Source organism: Hyperolius riggenbachi, chromosome 2 (assembly GCF_040937935.1).
Source record: "Hyperolius riggenbachi isolate aHypRig1 chromosome 2, aHypRig1.pri, whole genome shotgun sequence".
Lineage (NCBI taxonomy): Eukaryota > Metazoa > Chordata > Amphibia > Anura > Hyperoliidae > Hyperolius > Hyperolius riggenbachi.
This window is the reverse complement of record NC_090647.1, coordinates 76,405,073-76,418,383: the sequence shown is the minus strand read 5'-3', so window position 1 is coordinate 76,418,383 and position 13,311 is coordinate 76,405,073. Positions and strand designations below refer to the sequence as shown.

The following is a 13,311-nucleotide window of genomic DNA, read 5'->3' as shown; positions in this document are numbered from 1 at the left end:
TTATTCTATGGGGACATGCTGGAAGTTGTGGTGCCTTAATGGGAGGCTTGTGGGAGCAATTGTGTGTGTTTGTGTGTGTGTGTGTGGGGGGGGGGGGGGACACTAGAAAGTCAGGGAATGCTATGGGTGGACTGGCAGACAAACTGGCAGCAGGCAAAACAGCCCAGCAGAAAGCCAGACCAGCCAGCATAGAAGCCAGGCAGCTCTGCCTAGTTACGTTTAAGTGGCACTGCCTATGTATGTGATATGCAGCATGTATTTATTTACAGTATATTAATGGAGAGGGAGGCTTCATCCAACATTTTGCTGGGCAGGTCTACTTAGACCGCTGTTAAGTTCATGTAAATTTGGCTCCACCCATGACCACACCCACATTCTGGTGCATGGAAGTTCATGTAAATTTGGGTCCTACCCATGACCACACCCATGTTCTGGTGCAAGGACCCACCCATTTTTCAGATGGAGTGTCCAAAAGTGCCCCAGATCTCTTAGGAGCCTAGCAACGCCCCTGCCGCCAGCCATGCCTTCACACCTCTAGCCAGCCACGCCTTCGTCACACCTCCAGTAATATATTCATTATACAGCCAGCCATGCCTTCATCACACCTACAGTCATATATTAATTGTGCCGCTTGCCACGCCTTCATCACACCTCCTTTCATATCCTCATTACACCCCTGGTCATGCCTTTATTACATCTGCAATCACACCTTTATCATACCTGCAGTCACATCTTCATTATACTTCCAGCCATACCTTCATTACACCCCCAGTCATGCCTTCACCTTACCTGCAGTCACACCTTCATCACACCTCCAGCCACGCCTTCATCACACTTCAGTCACACCTTTATTACACTCCAGTCACGTAATTTTTTTTATTTTTTTTTTTAATCACAGGGGCCCTTTTTATCTTGCTCTTTTCTTTTTGAGATTTGGAGATAAGCAAGGAAATGATTTAGAAAACGAATAAAACAATTTAGCACAATGTAACATTTTTTGGGAAAAATACATTTATTATACAGCTTTGTGCAGCAGACAAACAAAAAGAGGGACATTAGACAAGCAAAGTGGGACAGAAGGATTTGTTCTCAAAGACAAGGATAGTTGTGAGTAAGGTCAGTATAACTGGCCTGCATGCTAGTCCCATGTAAGTGGTATAAAAAGGACAAAAAGATTGAGTAACTAGCCTTGCAGTCAGGAAACCAGCATGGTTTAGCAGAAGGTAAGCAGTGAAGGCTCCTGGTTTCTCTAATGACAGTTACTGCCACCTCTAATGACAAGTTACAACAGACTGAGAAACAGACAGTGCAGAGTTGTTATAGTTTACTGGTAAAGCATCCAGAATATTTTGCACACCCAGAGCAGAGCATCGTCACTTGATGTGACAGTTATTTTGTCACCCAACCTGGCTGGAATTATTTGGCATCATGAGGGAGTGATAACCTCAGAAGCACACTTATGAATGGAAATAACACAGGGGTCGGTAATGAAGTGAAGTCCTGACCTTGTCCATGTAATCTGTGTCTCCTCCCTTCCCCAATAGGCAGCACAGAGCGCTGTCCACCAGGGCTGAGGGATATTAGGGTGGCTGCTGCACCCAGCACAGGCTGGGATGAGGTTTACCAAGTGGCACGGAGGGGCGTGGCCCAGCCCAGCCTGCTGCTAACTTGATGGGTTCAGCCATGCATGCTCACAGAATGTGACAGCAGAGATGGATGAAGAGGAGACCCTGGACTCTATGGAATCCAATCGTCAACATTAAGACACGGCTGCCATCAAGAAGCAACTTCTCCTGCAACGTGTTTCCCCCCTTCTTGGCTGCTGCCAAATGCTCAGAGGAGGAGATCTATGAGTAGAGTTGGCTGGCTGCGGTCAGGACTGTTTGGTAAGCTGGCTGGGGACAGTGGGGACTTCAGGACAGGGGGAGGGTGGGGGGAGGAGGGAGGGCTGTGTTTTGCAAAGATTATTACCTGAGGGCAGCATCAGTGGTGGCATGTCACCTGTGCGGGCAGATGTCACCTTCCATGCCACCTACACAGTGTCCTGAGAGCACCTAGCCTGGGACCAGGGATGAGGAGGGGTGAGGAGCACCTGGTGGCCACTTTTCAGACATGTTAGTGCAACACACCATTCCTGTAATCAAAACAAACTTTTGTTTAGAAGGACCGACCAGGGATAACTAGCAGGGACAATGTCGTCTAGCTCTGTGTTTCCAGCCAGTTCCATACAGACATGTGAGCCTCACTGGATAATGGCAGGAGGTGGACACATTGTGACACTAGCAGGCACTGCAGCCAAAAATGACAAATATAGGGACATGCTTTATATTTATTTAGTATTATTGTATACAGCATCGATGTTGTGTAGCTATATATATTATAATTGTATGTACAGAGTACACTGAATAATTTCAATATCTGACCCCCTTTCTCCCTCCCACATGAGGTCACAATTTAATATCCCTAACATATATGTATGTGTAATATATACACCAATTTATGATATATATATATATATATATATACATATATATATATATATATATATATATATATATATATATATATATATATATATATATATATATATATATATATATATATTACAGACACACATACATATATAATTATCTATTTATATACTTATAAAAGTGCAATGGTACTATAGAGAAATATATAGAAAATATCTCAGACAACACAGCAGTTGTTGAGCAGCATCCCCAAAACTCAGGTGAGAATGTTTTGCTTGCTGAAGGACATAGACCAGCCTTTCTCAACCTTTTTACCTTGGAGGAACCCTGCAAATAACTTTTGGATCTCAAGGAACCCCTGCAAACAATTTTTTGGTCTCGAGGAACTCCTACATTTATTTTTCAGGAGGCATGGTCTTCAAAAGTAGGTTAGGTTGTTAATTTCACTAACTCCTATTACACTGCCACTCATTACACTGTCTCCTGACCCCTCAATTTAGTGCTTCTTGTTACAGTACCACCTATTATAGTGTGATCTATTATACTTCCCCCACAATGGGGTAAAATGCCAAGGAACCCCTGCAGAGTCCTCAAGGAACCCTGGGTTTGTATAATGTAATGACTTATCTTCATTGATCACTATTTTGCATAGACAGTGTGTGCACCTATACAAACCATATTTTTACATACACCTCTGATAAAGAGATCGGTTTTCGTTACTCAGATCAGACTGTTAGATATAAAACATGGACACAAGAGGTGTAAATGATTATACCACTGGCAATGCTGCTACTGTAATACATAGAAAAGTTCTGGGGACAACCTGCCCTTAGATTGAAGAGAACTATATTTAAAATAATAAAAATGATTAGAATAATAATAAAATAGGCAGTAAGATTCAGCAGCACAAATGAGTGATTGTGTGCCCATGTCTGATTTGCCCCCCAGCTCACTGTAGGCATCCGTTGACCTGGCACTATTTCCCCTGTCTCAGCACATCCAGACTTGCTGAGATAAGCATGTCCCAGGGGTGGCACACACACACGTAAAGCGAGGGATTTGCTACATACATTTGTTGTTGATGCAACAGCATTCATATATTTCACGGGCTCCTGCTAAAATGGGAGCCTGAACACACCCAAACACTGGGAGATTTCACTGTTCAATAATCCCTAAATTGTGCATCTTTTTGGAATAAAATTGGGGAGGCGGCAGCAGCTGATCAGGCACTACCTGGGTTGATGATAGACTCATGAGTTATTTCTTGCCTCTTACTGTGACAAAGTTATGTCTGTATTAATACAAAAAAAAAATATGTATAGAACTAAAAAAAAAACCATCAAATCACTTCCAGAAAAAGTTTATAAACTGTTGGAGCTTCTCTTGCACATGATTGGGCGATTGATGCAATTTGTTTTCCTTTTAGTAAATCGGCCCATATATGTAAATAAATCTTTATATATTGCGTTCTGTAAAGTCTTGCACAATTTATTCATTGCGCGTGTTGTGATTGCTTTTTCTGGTAATGCAGTTTGTGTTTGTATACTGTTGTGGCAATAACATTTTTACCTCATCCTGAAAATGTTTTAGTGGAAAAAAAATGTTTTCTTTGAAACAATATGGATATTTTAGATAACTGCAGGGCTTACAGTCTGAATTGCATATCTAGTTAGTATAATAATATAGCATTAATAAAAGATAAAGTGGTGAAAGTGAAGCTTTTGATATGTGCACAGTAATATTTTTTTGTTTGGTTATCTTAAGCCTTTATGAGTATTGGGATTTTTTTTTTCTGGAATACATTGGTCCTGCAGTAAGGGTCATGCTCTGAGCACCAAAAACAGGGACGTGCCTAGAGGGGAGCAGTCCCTGCAATTGTAGGGGGCCCAGTGCTGTGGGGGCCCCAACGCTGTTGGGGGCCCAACTACTGACCTCCCCTTCTTCTGATACAGGGACTCTATACTTCAGATCAGGTGTTTTGTGGCTAAGCTGGTTATGGGTGTGAAGACCAGGATGGCCATTTTTGTTTTATGACCCTTGTGAGATGGGCCACCAGGCTATGAAGGGCATCAAGGGGAGGCAAGGGAAGGGGTGTCAACATTGAGTTTTGCTGAGGGCCCCATGAGTTGTAGACGGCACTGTCCCAAAAATTAATTATTAATGCAATTGTATTGCGTATCACTGATGGTACTCACTGTTTTGATGCTACAATGTTTATTAATACGGTCGCATCAAGTCTAATTCACCATAGCGCAGGGATCTGTGCTAAGCCTATAGATGGGAATCTAGTGATGAGGGCGTTTCCTCCATCTCTTGGTAACTGGACTGCGGCAAGGTAATGTCTTCGTTGTCGCTGTAAGTTCCTAAAAACCTCCTTCCAGTGAGTTATACAATAAATAAAGACACGTCTGCACCTGTGCGGGGATCAGAGTATTGACACAGGTCCTCCCTTTCATGTAGCGGTCTCCAGTTTGCAGTGAAATAAAAGAGTACTTGTGGGAATGTAGCTATACCAAGTGACCCCTCGTCCCCTGTCAGTGATGCAATGATAACAAGAGTGCGGAGTCTTGTGAAGACCAGAGACAGTCTGGTTACATTATTATCTCTGCTCCTGCAGTGTTTGTACTGTACAGTAATGAAGTGACTGGTGGTATGCGGGCATCTGACATCCTACTTTATTCATGCTCCATTCACTCCCTGGAGCTTGTGGGCTCCAAGACAAAGCCCTATCATTGGTACTTTTTCTTTTTGGCCTTGTCATAGTGCCCTGTCTTAGAGCAGCCTAGTAGGTAAGTGCCGGTATGTTTCCTTCTCATAGCCTGATTTGACATTCACCCATTTTTTGGACAACATCCAGATGAATAGAATACAGATATTGTGACACTGGGGTGAATGCATTAAGCCAAATACATTTTTTTAATATGATCCTTACAGAGTACCTGAAGCGACAAGTGACGTGATAAGATAAACCTGAATAGTCCCAATCCTACCTGTAACTAGTTTTTGTTCCTATTTTTTTTTCACTGTAAGGGTTAATGGGATCTTAGCAGCTTGTAGTTTCAAATAGCTGAAAGGACTGTCATGTATGAGAAGTTAACCCCCCCCCCCTTCCCCACTCCTTTTCCACTGCCATTATCCAGGGTTGGTGTGAAGTTCATCAAGTGTGTTTGAAGCACAGTGTACCCCTCCTCCCCCCCTTCCTAATTCTAAGTGGATTTGTTTGCTCTCAGCTTCTGGGCAATTAAGTTTAATTAGAAGAGTCCTTATCTGCCTTCCATTTTCTGTGGCTTGTGGATGGCTTGCAGATGGAGGGAGTAGAGGAAGTAGAAGAATGCTGCCTGTAATTAACCCTGAAATGTAAAAAGATGAGGTAAAATTTATTTTTTTTATTAATGAGCCATATTTTTAACATGCATTTGTAATGTGCTATTTAGCTGTCCTATGAGATAAAAATGATGCTTGGTTCTCTTTAATAATCCAGGACGCTAAATTACATTTTCTCGGCAGTACAGCTATTCCATAACTCTCCCTGTTAATTAATTACTGCTGACCTCTGTGCACACTTGTGAGTGCAGGGAACAGATTTATAGTTCAAGATTTGTATGTGTGGGAGGTGAAGAAACTGTAAAAACTTGTCACTCACCTGAGATAGTAAAAGCGTCAAACCTACATTTTTTAACTTTTAGATACAAAATGAGACCATGAGATTCTAGGAAAGTCCTATTTAGGAGTAGGACTATAGATTATCTCTTATACAATTCAGTTTTTCTTGAAAACATAAAATACTCATCGTATAGACAAAATATATACATTGGGTGGAAATTATTATTATTATTATTATTTGGATTGTATATAGAATAGTCAGAAGAAGGTTGTCAGTATGAACAAAACACAGCTAGCAAGCCACAAGCTAATACCTGATTATAAACACAAGTCCAGATTTTGACCTCAATTTACTAAGCTTATCTCCTGTCTTTAATAGCGTTTCTAGAGTGGTCACCATGGTGATGAGGCATGTAGTATTCAGGAAACATTTTACCTCAGCAAAAACCTAAAGTTAACTCTTCTGTCTTTAAGTTAACTCTTTAATCCTTAAAATAACTCCAGAGTTAAAGACAGGCTGTTTATTAACTGCGTGTGAAAATAACTACAAAGGAGGTAAATTAACTACAGAGGAGGTAAAATAACTACAGAGGAGGTAAATTAACTACAGAGGAGGTAACTTAAGGAATGAAGAGATAAGATAACTCTCTTACTGTGTGGAGGTAAGTTTTCTCTTGCCTTATTATCTCCAGCATGATCTTAGTGAATTGAGGTCTTTATCCTATACAATAAAGTGCAAGTGTCCCTGCGTCATCAGCTGAATGGTTGTGTGCCCCTGGCTTTTTTGTACTGAGCATGTGCGCAGCCAGGGCAGTTAGGACACAGGGCCAGATCTGACAGTTTGTGTGTGTGGTTCACAGAGGTTCTCATTGCATTGTGGGAAATAACAGCTTTTTCCAACTGCCAAGCAAGCAGCTCCCTGTGTGCATATACTTCAGACAGTGGTGGGGAACGAGCAAGCAGGACGCGTATGTGCGCACATTGCGGGGGGTTAGCAGCTGTGACCTAGCGCCCGTTTTTTAACAAATGGGCCTTTTTACTAGTTATCCATATTATGTTATTAAATGATTAAAAATATTGATGACCGTTCTGTGATCTGGGTACACATGTATTGATTTTATCCCATACATAGCCCGGGAGACCACTGTCATGTGTGTACGTGGAAAACAAATAGTTTTTTGGAGGGAAATTCTGCATCTGGATTGCTGCCTAGCAGTTTGATATGAATTCCTTCCCCACTTGCTGTACCATTTGGCAAATTTAATGATATTCAGCTCAGATTTGTTATAAAGAATCTCATAGGTTTTAATGGTGTCTGGGAATAATATTTGAGTTTGTGATTGGTCTTTCTGGTGTCCTTATTCTTTTGACTAGTAATTGTTACAGCTTAAACAGTTTGTAAATATTAGTTTTGGGAGACCTCAGCTTTTCATTTTTTTCTCTTGTTTTTATGTATTTTTATATTTATAGTGGAATTTGATTTGTGAAGTTTTTATTGTTCACCTCTACTTTATTTACAAATGTAATTTATTTCTTTTGTATGGCTTGTATCACTAGGGCATTTATGTTTTATTTCACGCATTTCTAGTGTATTTGGGACGGATCCCAAGAGCAGTGTTTGAATTTTGGAGTGCTTCATATGACTTGTGTTATTGATTTTGTTGCATATTTACTGCTTTTGCTGCAATCATATCACCAATTCATTGGAAAAAACAGCATATAAACATCATCAGAGCATTCATCTTTTCACTAGTTGTCTTGTTTGTTTTGCTTCCAATTATGAATCTCTTAAAAAATTCCATGAAGCATTAAATAAAATTATTTCCCCAGGTTATATTGGGGATTGTTATTATTAATAATAATCATTAATTTCCACTTTAAAATGTCTCTTAAATCAGTTTTTTTTCTGCTCAAGAAACGTTTGTGTGTCTTTCCCTCAGTTTGAATAACATTTAAGAAGGTGTCTTTCCAGCTGAAACAACAATGTTAACCACTTCACATTCAATGTAAGAGTGAACAGAGGCGCCAGCAGGACAAAAGGTTCTAAAAGGCTTAAAATCACTCAGGAGGTGGTGGTGGACTCACCTCCCCGAAGCAGACAAGATACCGTCAGTTTATGACAACAGGTTTATTAATATACTCCAAAACAAACAGTGCAACGCGTTTCACGGGTATGTTCCCGCTTCCTCAGGCAATAAACAGATAGGAGTACACAGTATAGTCTCAAGGTCATGAATAGCGCCTCTGATTCGTGACCTTGAGACTATATTGTGTACTCCTACCTGTTTATTGCCTGAGGAAGCAGGAACATACCCATGAAACGTGTTGCACTGTTTGTTTTGGAGTATATTAATAAACCTGTTGTCATAAACTGACGGTATCTTGTCTGCTTCGGGGAGGCGAGTCCACCACCACCTCCTGAGGGATTTTAAACCTTTTAGAACCTTTTATCCTGCTGGGGCCTCTGTTTACTCTTACATTATCAATATCCACCCCTGGTGGAGGGGTGTTGCCCCTTATTTCCTTATCTACAGAGAGCGACTTTTAATCCTGAGTGAGGACAGGTCTAATCTCCTCACCTGCCTATACAGTGGTTACCTAGGAGGTAACCTACGTTTGTGAGTATATACATTATATACTTTTCATTTCCAACCCCTTGTTTTGCATACTACACTATATTGGGCTCTCGGTATTTCTTTTGTCTTTATCGTTACATCACTTCACATCCAAGTCTTTTTTTCCCCTTCTGTATCAGAGCAATTTTCCCCTTTCAGCGCTCCTTCCATTAATTCACCTATAACTTTATTACTACTTATCACAAAGAAACTATCCATATCTTGTTTTTTTCGCCATCAATTAGGCTTTCTTTGGGTGGTACTTTTTGCTAAGAATTATTTTATTCTAACTGCATCTTAATGGGAATAACAAGAAAAAAATGGGGAAAAAAATCATTATTTCTTAGTTTTCAGCTATTATAGTTTTGAAATAAAACATTCTACTGTGGATCAAACACATCTATTTTTATTATATTTTATTTGGAAATAAAGGTGCATTTTTTTCAGTTTTGTGTCATTCATAAGCCCATAATTTAAAAAATAACAGTAAAATACACTCTTGACATAGATATTAAAAAAAAAGTTCAGTCCATACTGTTTATGCATTTTTTATGCAAAATATTTATTTGGGTACTATGGGAGAGCATGGGAGGGAAGAAGTTAATTTTAAATGTAAGTGTGGGTCTTTTTATTAAAATATATGTATGCAGGTTTAATTGTACTATTTGGCCACAAGATGTCCTCGCGCATTATTTTCTATTCACATAATATAAGTACATGAATTAGAAGTAATGCGTGGCTGTGTTACTTCGGAAATTACAAATGATCGCGGCATCTCATTGATGCCGGCAATCATTGACATGGGGACTTAGATTAATGAATAGGAACTGCATTCCTATTCAGTCATCTCCCCTCTAATTATCAGCGGTGAGAACGAGCTTGGAAGCACGCGGGAGCAAGCGGAAGTGCGCATTGACAAGGGACGAGTATCTACATTCTTGCGAAGTAAAGTGGTGTTATGCCGGAACCTAGATACTCGTCTCGGGGGAGGGGATGTGGATAAAGGACAACTATCATAAAAATTGCCACATTTAAAATACAAACATAAAATCTAGATTTCTCCAAGAGTAAAATGCAAAAAAAAATATTTTTTTTCTATTTTTTGTCACTTGCAGTAGTGACCATCTGACAGATCTGACAAGTTTTGGACTAGTCCATCTCCTCATGGGGGTTTTCTGAGGTATTTTTTTATTTACAAAAGCACTTCCTCAATGGCAGTTGCTTAGTCCACCAGCCAAAATATTGTGCTAATGAGTAGGGAAGCTGGCCAATGTATTTGTAAAGATCCTTTCCAGGGAGTGCCTTTGTAAAGAATAAAGGAAATACTGAGAATCTCCCATGAGGAGATGGACTAGTCCAAAATCTGTCAGATCTGTCATCTTTTGCTGCCTACTGTAAGTGACAGCAACACAGGAAAAAGGTAATTCATAGTGCATTTTACTCTGAGAGAAATGTACATTTTATATGTCCATTAAAGTGCACTCGAGATGAACAGCGGTGCAGCATTTATACTTACCCGGGGCTTCCCCCAGCCGAGGGCTCTCTTTCCATTTTCCATGTGGTCAGCTTCTGAAATTTTAGCATTAACATGGCACGGTCTCGTTCAAAAGGGGCACTACAGTGAAAAACTGTAAAATTTAAAATATGTGCAAACATATACAAATAAAAAGTACATTTTTCCAGAGTAAAATGAGCCATAAATTACTTTTCTCCTATGTTGCTGTCACCTACAGTAGGTTGTAGAAATCTGACAGAAGTGACAGGTTTTGGACTAGTCCATCTCTTTATAGGGGATTCTCAGGGATATATTTATTTTCAAAAGCACTTAGTGAATGGCAGTTGCTCTGTCCAACTGCCAAAAAACTGTATAGGGAGCAGGGAAGCTGTCCAGCATCATTGTTTAAATCCTTTTTAGGGAATATCTTTATAAAAAATAAAAGCCTTGCTGAGAATCCCCTATGAAGAGATGGACTAGTCCAAAACCTGTCACTTCTGTCAGATTTGCACATATTTTAAATTTTACAGTTTTTCACTGTAGTGCCCCTTTAATTCCATTGAATGGTGAAGCAGTAGTTTTGTATAGCATGGCACTGTTTTTATTAAGTTTGTGGAGTCATTCATCAGGTCAGCTGGTAATTGCGCCGTTTGTGGTCAGCTTGCCTTCCATGCCCAAATGAGCATTTTCTCACAGAACATGTTTTCACTCCTTATCAACAAATTACCGTTTAGGCCCCAGCTTGAAAGGAAATACCTCAAATAAATTAGATACCGTATTACTTTTCTACCTACTTTCCACCGGTAGTATTTTTTAATTGTTGCAAAAAATATGTAATTTTCACATTACTGTATATTATTTTCACAAAAGAGTCACTTAGGGCTTGTTCACACTAAGGGGCGTTTTTGCTTTTTTTTAAGTGCCGGTGATTTTAAAAATCGTCCTAAAAGCGCATGTGCAATGATTCCCTATGAGAGCGTTCACATATGAGCGGTTTGTTTCCGATACGCTCACCAAAGTGCTGACTGTACCATTTTCTGAGGATTTTTGCTCAATGGAAGGTATAGGGAAATCGCTAAGCGCTTGAAAAAGCGTTTTGCAAAGCATTTTCGCAGCACTTTCATAAATAAATAAATTGTATTTATTTCTTTCCGGTTGAAAGAGTTTATTTCCTGCCTGACGTCAGGAAGAGATAAAATGAATCGCTCTGCAAAAGCGCTTCTCTAAGCAAAGCACGCCTAACTAACCATTAACAGACAAACATGAAACAGAGGACGCGAGCGCTTGCTTAACTGTTACCTCACCGAGCCTCCAGCAAGCGTAGCAGACAAGACAGACACACGAAAACAGGGACAAGCGAGAGATAGGATCCACAGCACTAGCGAAAAGTGGCTAGCGCGATCCAGGTACAGAGTAGCAGAACAGAAGAATCCCCAGCGCTAGCGAAAAGTGGCTAGCACGATCCCAGAAGACAGAACAGAAGGATCCCCAGCACTAGCGAAAAGTAGCTAGCGCGATCCCAGAAGACAGAACAGAAGGATCCCCAGCGCTAACGAAAAGTGGCCAGCGCGATCCCAGGAGACAGAAGAGATAGCTGGTAGCAACCGCTGCACCAGCTATACTCCAAGAACAGAGATCAGAACCATTTCCTGTCGACCACCGTTGGGACAGGACAATGGCAACAGGCAAGACAAGACAGAACAGGCAATACAGATAATACAACCTGACTGGGCTAGAAGGGGAGCCAAAGCAACCCCCAGGAATTAACTATACTAGATAGCAATGGCTGACACTCCAGCAGTGTCCATCAGGAACAGACCATGGAAGGGAAATGACCAGCCAAGCCTTCTGGGGAACATAAAGCTCTTATAGTGCCAGTCATCAAAGAAGGCAGGTAGGGGATTTGCATAACGAATGTATGCAAATTCCCCAGCAAGAGAACAGACCAGAACTTGCAATGGAAAGACAGGTCTCTGTTCCAGAGTCCTGCAGCATGCAAACCTAAACAATGGTCAAAAGGCTGCCTGCCTGCGCAGGCAGCTGAGCGGATTCTCACAGTGCAAGAAGAAGAATCTCTGCTATGGTTTCTTCTGAATTTTAGTGGGGTTCTGCCCCCATCTTAGGTCGTTGGTTAGCATTGTGCCAAGGAACCGGGAGCACGGTGCCCTGGAGACTTTGCTTTCTCCAATGAGGACTGGGTGGTGGGTGGAAAGATTTTTCCTGAAATCTACGATCACTTCCACAGTCTTTGCTGTGTTGAGGATGAGGTTATTGCCCCTACAAATCATCTCAGTGTCATTGAACCCCACTGAGCAGCATCCCTACATAGCACTCTGCCATCAGGTAGTTTTCCTAGTTTAAAATGGTTCCTATACAGATGCTTTCTACTGCGTTGTAGAAAAATTGTCAAATTGAAGGCTGTTTTGTAGCATCTAACCAGCGTGTGTACAATAGTTAGTTGGCCACATGATGTCTGCTAAGGATCCTGTCAGAAATATCTTTAATAATCAAGTTGTCAATGTTTTTTGTAATCTCAGATAGGCAATTATATGGTCATTAGGAAACATAGTATATAGTGCACATAACAGTCTGCATTTTTATATAATTTCTAGAGTGTTTTCAGTAGTTGTATAGTATAAATCAATGGTCAATAAGATGCAGAAATATGCAAGTTTTGTATGCAAATTTATGTAGCTTGAAAATGGACCAATCGAATCTTACCTCAGCAGGATTTGATTGGTTTATTTTCAAGCTGCATACATATGCATACAAAATTTTGCATAATGCTGCATCAACTCAAAATTATTTGCATCTCACTGACCATCCCTAGTGGTATAGAAAACATGTAACCTTTTGCATTCCGAGAGGTTACCGAGAGGTCTAGTCAGGAACTTCTGCACATTTTGTCTAGACTAATATATCTTGTAGGTGACCTATGGGTCATATATCAGCTACAACATTCAAGCATGCTGCATCTTTAGCAGTCCCCGACCCCCCGAACACTGCACAATTGCATTGCTCTCCTCTCTCCGTGCCTGCAAAAATCTGCTCCACCACATGCCACTCATTCTCCTTCTGACCCCGCACAGCAACAGATGCATTGCTAGCCTGGATGTTGTTGACACGT

At 40.6% G+C, this 13,311-nt stretch overlaps 1 protein-coding gene across 1 annotated transcript in view; it reads left to right on the top strand.

Moving 5' to 3' along the window:
* The first annotated feature begins 1,466 nt into the window (after positions 1 to 1,466).
* The window catches only part of GJA3 (gap junction protein alpha 3), a 197,165-nt gene continuing 185,320 nt past the window's right edge, over positions 1,467 to 13,311 (top strand). The window contains exon 1 of the mRNA XM_068266928.1: positions 1,467 to 1,886. The gene's annotated coding sequence lies outside the window, so the exon portion shown is untranslated. The remainder of the gene's footprint in view (positions 1,887 to 13,311) is intronic.